Source organism: Callorhinus ursinus, unplaced genomic scaffold (genome assembly GCF_003265705.2).
Source record: "Callorhinus ursinus isolate GAN/ISIS: 27379988/994484 unplaced genomic scaffold, GSC_fseal_2.0 scaffold4, whole genome shotgun sequence".
NCBI classification, from domain to species: domain Eukaryota; kingdom Metazoa; phylum Chordata; class Mammalia; order Carnivora; family Otariidae; genus Callorhinus; species Callorhinus ursinus.
Genome location: NW_027397066.1, coordinates 103,896,006 through 103,906,297, shown reverse-complemented (window position 1 = coordinate 103,906,297; position 10,292 = coordinate 103,896,006). Strand labels below are relative to the sequence as shown.

At 42.1% G+C, this 10,292-nt stretch overlaps 2 pseudogenes; one reads left to right on the top strand and one right to left on the bottom strand.

Moving 5' to 3' along the window:
* Positions 1-4,825: 4,825 nt before the first annotated feature.
* LOC112825877 (hsc70-interacting protein pseudogene) lies at positions 4,826-6,234 on the bottom strand (annotated as a pseudogene).
* A 595-nt stretch (positions 6,235-6,829) lies between these two features.
* The window catches only part of LOC141372543 (AKT-interacting protein-like), a 71,681-nt pseudogene continuing 68,218 nt past the window's right edge, over positions 6,830-10,292 (top strand).

Genomic DNA, 10,292 nt, shown 5'->3' with positions numbered 1-10,292 from the left:
TCGCCCGGGTGGATGTGGATTGGGAGAGGCGTTGCCTGCGTTTAAGGTATATGAGGAATCATTGCAAACAATTGTCTTCAGAAACTTTAGAACTTACCCAAGGCGAAGAAAGTGAAGAGGGAAGAAAGACGTCGGTAGAGATGTGTGGCGAGAACAATTGCGCACGGGGGAGGAGGCGGTGGGGAACCGGGAGATTATCGAATTCCTTTCCCAAAAGCTGGAGACGAGGGATTTCCTCGAGTCCTCACTCCTCAATAACAAGGCTGCAAGGCCCCTCCAACAGGGCTGCAGAAGTGGCCGCCGAGGCCCGGGCGCCGGCGCCGGCGTCTGCGCGCTGGCAGCTAGCGATTGCGTTCCAAGCGCTCGCTTTGGAGCTAGGGCTCCGGTACCCAGGAGCGCTCAGCTCCGTCCCTTCTCCTCCAGCCGCCGCCGCCGCCGCCCCTGCTGCGGCTTCGAGCCGGTGGTCGCGCGCAGGGAACATCCAGTGCTCCTTAGCATTTTTGTTTTTTGTATTTTACCTCTGCCGAGGTGCCTGCCGACTCATTATTTGTACATCCAAATCGAGTGCAGGTCCGTCCCCCTTTCTTCTCGGCCTCGCAGGGGTCGGGCAGGAACAGCGCGCGGTCCCGGAGTACCCTCCCCTCACCATGCCAGGGGGATCGTTCTCCGGCGGCCCCAGTCAGAAGCCCACTCCAGTGCGCCTCGCCCCTGCCCCCGTTATCTTTGCTTTTATTGTCCCGTGTCAGTTTCACTTTGTAATCCACAAGGCTTTTTGTTTGGGGCTGGGGGTGGTTGGTCCCTCTTTCTCCTTCACCGTTGGCGGTGGAGGCGGGGAAGTCGGCGCTGGGCTGTGGCGGCGCCCGCGGCAGCTCCGGACGGCGCCTGTCAGCGCTCTCCTTCTCGCCTGCCCAGGATGAAGGTTGTACCGCTGTGGAGCTGGAGCTCAGCGAGCAGCTCTCAACCTCCGGCTGGTCCCTCACACTCCCCGCCTCTTCCCCGCTGCGCGCACGCACACACACACACGCACACGCACACACAGCGACCGTCACTGAAACACAGAGGGGGAGGGAAGACCGCGAGCTGGAGCAGGACTCAGAAACTTTGCTCGCCGCTCATTGATCCCCGCACTTTAGTTCGCCCGGACTCCCCCTAGCTCCCGGTCCTGTCACCTACTGCCCCTCCCTCGCCCCAGCCCCATTGGGCCGGAGCTGAGGCAGCCCCGCCTGGCACTCCTACCGCGAGCGCTCTCCGGCTCTTTGGGCCTCCGACTGGCTTCTCAGGATGCTAATCACTCCAGCCTCCCGGAGGACTGTAGGCGGTCGGGTGTGGGAGCCCGGCGAGTCGGAGGCGCTGAAGGGGGATGATTTTTTTCCTTTTTTTTCTTTCTTTTTGGTCAGATCTTGGCCGGCGTCAGAGCAATAACAGCAAAAAGCTGCCGCAGGATAGATGGGGGTGGGGTCAGGTTTGCAGATAAATAACTTTAGTGGCGGGGTCTGAGGGAAGACCGTTAGGTTGTTATGCTAGTAATAACTCAGGGTAAGGGGGTCGAGAGAAATAAAAGAAAGGCGGGGGGTGAGGGTCTGTTAGAGCGGGGAGGAAGGATTAAGCAAAGCCTGTCTGGGAATGCACAGTGCAGATTTGCTTTAACCATTTCCTGCCTCCTCTCTTTCGATGGGAGGGGAGAGAGCTGCTGTACAATGCGACCCGACAGAAGCCACGCAAAATCGTCCTCGTTCCTCCTCTGTCTACAGAATGAGCTCCCTGAGGTCCAGAGCGGGCCAAACTCTAAACCTGCACTTGCCCCCTCCCCTCCCTTCCAGGTGACTAGGGGCACCAAGGCCTCAGTACCAATCTACCAATCGCACTTTGGACTTCCTATAGGAAAAGCCAAGGGAACTCAGTGTTTGTTTTGTTTCCCTTCCCAAATGAATCCCAGGTGCCAGTAGCTAAATCTTACAGTTTCAACAATAACAATGATAGCCCTTTGGAAAGATGGAGATCTTTTCCTGTTGCAAAGTTTGGAATTTTGATCTCTGTTGGAGTATTTCCCCCTTGACGTTTTGTAGCCAAAGGAATCCTGATGAAGTTGTGTTTCGGTTTTGTTGTTGTTGTTGTTTGGTTTGGTTTGGCTTGGTTTTTCACCTCGGGAAAGGATAGATACGAGAAAAATAGAAATAAATAAAATGAAATCAAAAATTTTTTTAAAATGCCCACGTGCCACGTACTGCACTCGGGTTAATTCTTCTATTTACTGTAGCTAATTTTTGCGGTGGCATGCATTGTTTCACTAAAGAAAAAAAAGTTACTGGGAATCAGGTGAGTATTCTTTCCCCTTTAAGGGAAACCATTTAGAAAATACGAATTTAAGCCAAAGAATGCAAATATAGGGCATATGTCATACATTTCTGCCACAGTGACCCCACCAAATTTTTTTCTGAGCCCTGACATGATTCAGCTTTGAGTAAATACTGCCCTCTGCTGTTCTATGTCAGCCTTACACCTTTAGTTGTCTGGTTTCTTGCCTAAAATTAAATGCAGAGACTAAAAAGATCTGGTTACAAGGCTAATTCCTCCTTCTTGCCTAGGGATAGTGGCAAAGAAAAAAGATCTTTGGGAATCTCCTAGTGCCTTTCCTTATTTGAGGTAAAAAAAAAAAGTTTAAGAGCAATAGAGCAGAGAGCAAATTCAAGTCCTCTGATGTAGACAGCCTGTAACCTGAGACTAATACATGGAAATCTGAATACTATAAATGCTTTCACCAATTCCTTTGTTTAGGTTAGAGCATTCACTTTTGCATATTCCACTACTGTATATAGTGACATATATAGCATATATAATGAGTGAATTGGAAACAGACAAGAAAGTTAAATTCCAACATTTCTAACAAGAAAGTTAAATTTCAACAATTCTGTATTTTTAGGACTTGAAAACTTTCTAAAACTTTGGAAGCTTTTCTTTTAAAAGAGAGACATTTTTAATTCTTTTCCCAAACCCATATCTCTGCCAACAAGTTTCAATCGTAATACCATTTTTCTGGTGTAATTTAGCCAACAAAGATTTGTAGATTAACTGAAGCAGAACTAAACGTTTTTTTATTCATTTTTTAAATTCAAGTATAATTAACATTCAGTTATATTCATTTCAGTTGTACAATATAATGGTTCGACAAGTCTGTACATTACTCTGTGCTCAGCATGATAAGAGTGATCTTAGTCCCCTGCTCCTTTTTCACCCGGCGCCCCTCTGGTAACCATCAGTTTGTTCTCTACATTTAAGAGTCTATTTTATTGTCTGTCTCTTTCTTTCTTTGTGGGACCAAATCATGGCTATGGTGTATGGTTTTAAAAGAATATTAGGGTTTTTTTGTTTGTTTGTTGTTGTTGCTAATGCGCCACAATTCAATCACTCAGGTAGGAAAGAATAGAAAGAAAACATTTAGATACTTGTTGTAAGAGATCAGGTACTTCTGTTTGATTTTGTTTGTTTGTTTGTAGAACCTGTGGAGTAATCTCCATATTTAGTCCCTATAGTTTTAAATTTAGTCATTTATAAGCGGATTTAATTTGGGAGAACAGGTGAAAATCATTCATTTTGTGGAATGGGGGTGTTCATTTTGTGTAATATTGTTTTTAATTTAAAAAATGAGATATGGCAAAATTAAGTAATATTTCTATAAATATGTGTATATTCAGTACATAAAATAACTTTGTGAACAATTCTGAAAGAGGATTATCAAAAATGATTTAGACTATGGTATGGTTATTTGAGTAAGTGGAAGCTTTCCATGATAATTACTTTAAAGTAAGACATTCATTTATAGATAACACCTATGCATAAAATTACAGTCTAGGTATACATAGGTACATAATTTAAGATACGACATAGAAAAAGATTATACTGAAAGACAAGGGATGAAGCCTTTATTATATTTTATTCTCTCGGGTTTCAAAAATTGTGATAATACAGTGCATGATGAAAAGTAAGGATGCCCCGCAAAAAAGTTAAATAAAAGAAAATAGACATATAGAGACTGAATGTTTGGAAAAAAAAAAAAAAGTTTTGTTTATCTTTGCTTTTCCACCAAAAGTTCAACTGTTTTAAGAAAAGAACTACTTAGTGAGAGCTTTCAAGAAACATGAAAATAGATGCTTCTAAGAGAGAAGATATTCATCAATTTTAATAGACTGTATGGGAAATTATAAATATATATATATATTTTGTCCAGGCATGAAAGAAGCTAGAGAATACAGCTCATGTGAGCTCTAGAACATACATAAAAACCAATAGTTTTATGATCATTTGTTGCTCTGATCTGTACACATTTGCCATCATTACTTCATTAATTGTCTGAATTTTTTTTCTCGTGTTTTAGACCCCAGGTAAAAAAGCTTCGGTTAGTCATACTCTTTAATTTATAGCACATTAGCAACACTGTCTGGAACAGTACTCTCCTTCCTACTTCCCCCTTTTCCTTCCCTTCTCCCCTCTCTTCCTAGTCCTTCTCTCCCCCTGTCTTTCCCTCTCTTGCTCTGCTCCTCTCCTTTCCTCTCTTTTCTCTTCCCTTCCAATTCCCACCGCCATTCCTTTTTCTCCCCTAGGTTTTCTATTCTCCTCTCCTCTCCCTTCCCCTCCCTCTTGCCTCTCTCCCTTTTCTCTTCATTATATTTGGCTTACTTTATTTTAGTGTATTCTACCTTACTCTCCTCTCCTTATCATTCTTCACTCCCATTACAGGACTCCCAGAGGCAAATATTCTCATGAGGGGAAAGTGTGTCTTTTTGTTTCCATATTTTTGCAAAATATGTATTATAGAGTTGTCCTGTATTTTTTTTTTTTAGGGACTAACACACCCTTTTAATATGTTTTTAAATATTTTTAAGGTTTAAAAAGTGTTTAAAGTTTGTAATTCCTCGTAGGAAAACATTATCTGAATGAATACCCTAATGGCAAACCACTATAGAATGTTTCAGTTGCATGTGGGGCAGAGGGGTAGGGATTCTCTTCACAGCACCCCAGCTTTCTTCATGAGAAGGTCAGAGGTACACTGGTTTGTATTATTGCGACATCCATTAGGTGATCATAGCTTTTCCTTCAGCAAGGGCTTTATTTGTCAGAAGGGCATTATGCTTGACCTCCAAATTTGGCTGACAATTTACTGATGAGATTCATAACCTTTAGATTGCTCTGGTATTTTGACATATTCGCTGGGTTCTGGGCCACATCCTGGAAGGCCACCATAACTTCTGGATCCTGCATGGCTGTGAGAACCTCTGGATCACTAAGAATTTCATTGAGCCCAGGCATTCCTGCCATTCCAGGCATCTCCCCTGCCATTCCAGACATTCCTCCAGGAAAATTACCAGGCATTCCCCCAGGAAAGCCACCTGGGAAAGAGCCATACTGAGCTCCTGATTGTCGTCTGGCTTCTTCCTCCCTCTGGGCTCTCTCATGTTCTTCCCGAGCCTTCTTAACCCTTTCTATTCTTTCTTTGATCTCTCGCTCTTCACGTTTTCGCTCATACTTTCTCCGATGTTCACCAATTTTCTGGGCCCTCAGTTGAACTTCTTTCAGCATTGCACTAGCATCTTCATCATAATCCAGTTTACGAGCAAGGGCAAGATCATGTGCTGCTTCTTCCCAATGGCCCAGAAGTCTGTGTGCTTTCCCTCCCCACTTATAAGGCTGAGCTGAATCAGAATTTATTTCAATAGCTCTGTCACAGTCTCGAATGGCAGCATTTGGCTTCTGTAATTTGATAAAGACACTGGCTCTCTTGGCATAGAGAATGGCCAAGCGAGGATTCAGTTTGATGGCATCTGTGAACAAGTCAATGGCTTTCTGTAGTTCGCCATCATTTAGGGCATCAATGGCAGCCACTTTTTTATCATTTGCCTGATCCATCATGTCCTCTGTTATCTCTACATTTTCATCTCCCATTTCTTGAGGGGCATCAGTATCTGGTTCAATCACACCTTCACTGTCAATTTCTACATCACTTTCCTCACTTGATGATTCGTCTGTCTTTATGTTTTCCTCCGCCTTCTTACTATCTGTTTTTTCTTCCTCGATATTGTCTTCTGATTTAGTTTTATGAGTGGCCGGTGGTAGCAGGAGGGGAAGCTTGCTCTCCACCCACTCCCACAGGAAGCGAATTTCCTCGGTGTGCAGAACACTTGGATCCTGCTTACACATTTTCACGAAGGCCCGAAGTTCGCTCACTTTGCGGGGGTCCATGGTCCAGAGGCGGTGGCAGGCGGCAGGCGGCAGGCGGCAGGTGGCAGGTGGCAGGCGCGGCTGAGGTTGCAGCCCGATTCCAGGCCCGTGTACGAGCTCAGCGTGATCGTGTAGAAGGGGAGTTGTCCTGTATTTTTGACTGAGATAAATGATTTGGATTATATTGTGTATGTGTCTCATCCTATTTCTTATCTTTTTTACCAAACACTGTTTTAAAGATTTATATGTGTTGCTATTATATGTGGACATCTAAATTATTGTTTCTGACTTTTACCTTTTACTATTAGGGATGTATCCATTACCCTTAACCTACATCTACTTACACAGTTGTAGACTCCCAGTTTGCTTCCAGTTCCCTGACATCACAAATTAGTCTGCAATGAATACCCTTGTAATTGTCCCCATATGGAAATGAATATCTTTGGGATACATAAGGTCAAAGGAAGAAGCCTCCACTCCATATCTGAAATAAAGAGCTGATTACTTGCTAAACAAGTGAGAGCTGCATTTGTAGGACACAGTATTTCCGAGCAAAGAAGAGAACTGATCTCAGATTTGGGGAAGTCTGGCCATCAGAGATGGCAAACTTTCAGAAATGGGAGGAGTTCAAGATTCGTTAACTTTTAGCTGTGGAATTGAAGTTACTATAGTTTTTGCAGGTAGGCTGAATTTCAGATGTACGGTTACTATTGTGAATTTAACATTGATTTGGGGTGGGTTTAATACTGTCTTATAAAACAGTTCTTGATAACATTGATACAGGTGGGTAGGATTTTTGTCCTTACCTATATTATTTCTTACTCTTATTTCTTTGTTCAGTTCTATTGCTTTCCAACTTTTTGTGCTAAGTGTTTAATTCAGTATTTTAGATGTTTTAATTCCTGATAAATATATTTAAAACTATGAAGTTCCCTCAAAGTACTAGATTACCCTTACTCCACAAAAAAAGTTTAATTATAAAATATTATGTATCGTGATTTCATTATCATTCACTTTTAAATATTTAGTAATTTATTTTATGGTTTCCTCTGTAGCACAAGGATATTTATTAATATATAATTACATTTCAAAATATGTGAAAACTAATTAAGAGCCCTCTCCTTCAGCAAACACTGCTGCTTTCAGCACCTTCCCTGGTACACAGAATATATATCCCTTTGGCACTATTTATTCAATGTGTTATATTCAAAATCAATAAATCGGTGATAGAAAGAAATCTTTATTTTCTCTCCTCTCACATTTCCCTAACCTAATCCAAAGCAATCTATGGAATTTTGCAGGGCAGCGGGGCTGATTCTTTGCCTTTACTATATATTTGCCTTTACCAGTGAGATTTTTTCTTTCATATTATTTTCCTATATTTAGTTTTGGCCCATTTTTTTCTGCTTAAAAAGGACCCTTTAACATTTTTTTAAATTTTTTATTGTTCTGTTAATCACCATACATTACATCATTAGTTCTTGATGTAGTGTTCCATGATTCATTGTTTGTGCAAAACACCCAGTGCTCCAAGCAGAACGTGCCCTCCTTAATACTCATCTCCAGGCTAACCCATCCCTCCACCCCCCTCCCCTCTAGAACCCTCAGTTTGTTTCTCAGAGTACATCGTCTCTCATGGTTCGTCTTCCCCTCCTGCTATATTTTTCTTTTTCTTTTCTCTTAACATATCTTGCATTATTTGTTTCAGAAGTACAGATCTGTGATTCAACAGACTTGCACAATTCACAGCGATCACCATAGCACATACCCTCCCCAATGTCTATCACCCAGCCACCCCATCCCTTCTACCCCCCACCACTCAGCAACACTCAGTTTGTTTCCTGAGATTAACAATTCCTCATATCAGTGAGGTCATATGATACATGTCTTTCTCTGATTGACTTATTTCACTCAGCATAACACCCTCCAGTTCCATCAATGTAGTTGCAAATGGCAAGATCTCATTCCTTTTGATGGCTGCATAATATTCCATTGGGTATATATACCACCTCTTCTTTATCCATTCATCTGTCCATGGACATCTTGGCTCTTTCCACAGTTTGGCTATCGTGGACATTGCTGCTATAAACATTGGGGTACTCGTACCCCTTCGGATCCCTACATTTGTGTCTTTGTGGTAAATACCCAGTAGTGCAATTGCTGGATCATATGGTAACTCTATTTTCAACTGTTTGAGGAACCTCCATACTGTTTTCCAGAGTGGCTGCACCAGCTTGCATTCTCACCAACAGTGCAGGAGGGTTCCCCTTTCTCCGCATCCCCGCCAACATCTGTCGTTTCCTGACGTGTTAATTTTAGCCATTCTGACTGGTGTGAGGTGGTATCTCATTGAGGTTTTGATTTGGATTTCCCTGATGCCGAGCGATGTTGAGCACTTTTGCATGTGTCTGTTGGCCATTTGGATGTCTTCTTTGGAAAAATGTCTGTTCATGTCCTCTGCTCATTTCTTGATTGGATTATTTGTTCTTTGGGTGTGGAGTTTGATAAGTTCTTTATAGATTTTGGATACTAGCCCTTTATCTGATACGTCATTTGCAAATATTTTCTCCCATTCTGTCGGTTGTCTTTTGGTTTTGTGGACTGTTTCTTTTGCTGTGCAAAAGCTTTTTATCTTGATGAGGTCCCAATAGTTCATGTTTGCCCTTGCTTCCCTTGCCTTTGACGATGTTTCTAGGAAGAAGTTGCTGCGGCTGAGGTCGAAGAGGTTGCTGCCTCTGTTCTCCTTTAGGATTTTGATGGACTCCTGTCTCACGTTTAGGTCTTTCAACCATTTGGAGTCTATTTTTGTGTGTGGTGTAAGGAAATGGTCCAGTTTCATTCTTCTGCATGTGGCTGTCCAATTTTCCCAACACCATTTGTTGAAGAGACTGTCTTTTTTCCATTGGACATTCTTGCCTGCTTTGTCAAAGATGAGTTGACCATAGAGTTGAGGGTCCATTTCTGGGCTCTCGATTCTGTTCCATTGATCTATGTGTCTGTTTTTGTGCCAGTACCATACTGTCTTGAGGATGACAGCTTTGTAATAGAGCTAGAAGTCTGGAATTGTGATGCCGCCAGCTTTGCTTTTCTTTTTCAGTATTCCTCTGGCTATTCGGGGTCTCTTCTGGTTCCATACAAATTTTAGGATTATTTGTTCCATTTCTTTGAAAAAAGTAGATGGTATTTTGATGGGGATTGCATTGAATGTGTAGATTGCTCTAGGTGGCATGTACATCTTCACAATGTTGGTTCTTCCAATCCATGAGCATGGAACGTTTTTCCATTTCTTTGTGTCTTCTTCAATTTCTTTCATGAGTATTTTAGAGTTTTCTGAGTACAGATCCTTTGCCTCTTTGGTTAAATTTATTCCTAGGTATCTTATGGTTTTGGGGGCAATTGTAAATGGGATCGACTCCTTGATTTTTCTCTCTTCTGTCTTGTTGTTGGTGTATAGGAATGCCACTGATTTCTGTGCCTTGATTTTATATCCTGCTACTTTACTGAATTCCTGTATGAGTTCTAGCAGTTTTGGGTGGAGTCTTTTGGGTTCTCCACATACAGTATCATATCATCTGCAAAGAGTGAGAGTTTGACTTCCTCTTTGCCAATTTGGATGCCTTTGATTTCTTTTTGTTTTCCGATTGCTGTGGCTAGGACTTCTAATACTATGTTGAATAGTAGTGGTGATAGTGGACATCCCTGCTGTGTTCCTGACCTTAAGGGAAAAGCTCTCAGCATTTCCCCATTGAGAATGATATTCGCTGTAGGTTTTTCATAGATGGCTTTTATAATATTGAGGTATGTACCCTCTATCCCTATACTCTGAAGAGTTTTGATAAAGAAAGGATGCTGTACTTTGTCAAATGCTTTTTCTGCATCTATTGAGAGGATCATATGATTCTTGTTCTTTCTTTAGTTAATGTATTGTATCACGTTGATTGATTTAGAGATGTTGAACCCGCCTTGCAGCCCAGGGATAAATCCCACTTGGTTATGGTGAATAATCCTTTTAATGTACTGTTGGACCCTATTGGCTAGTATTTTGGTGAGAATTTTTGCATCCATGTTCATCAAGGATA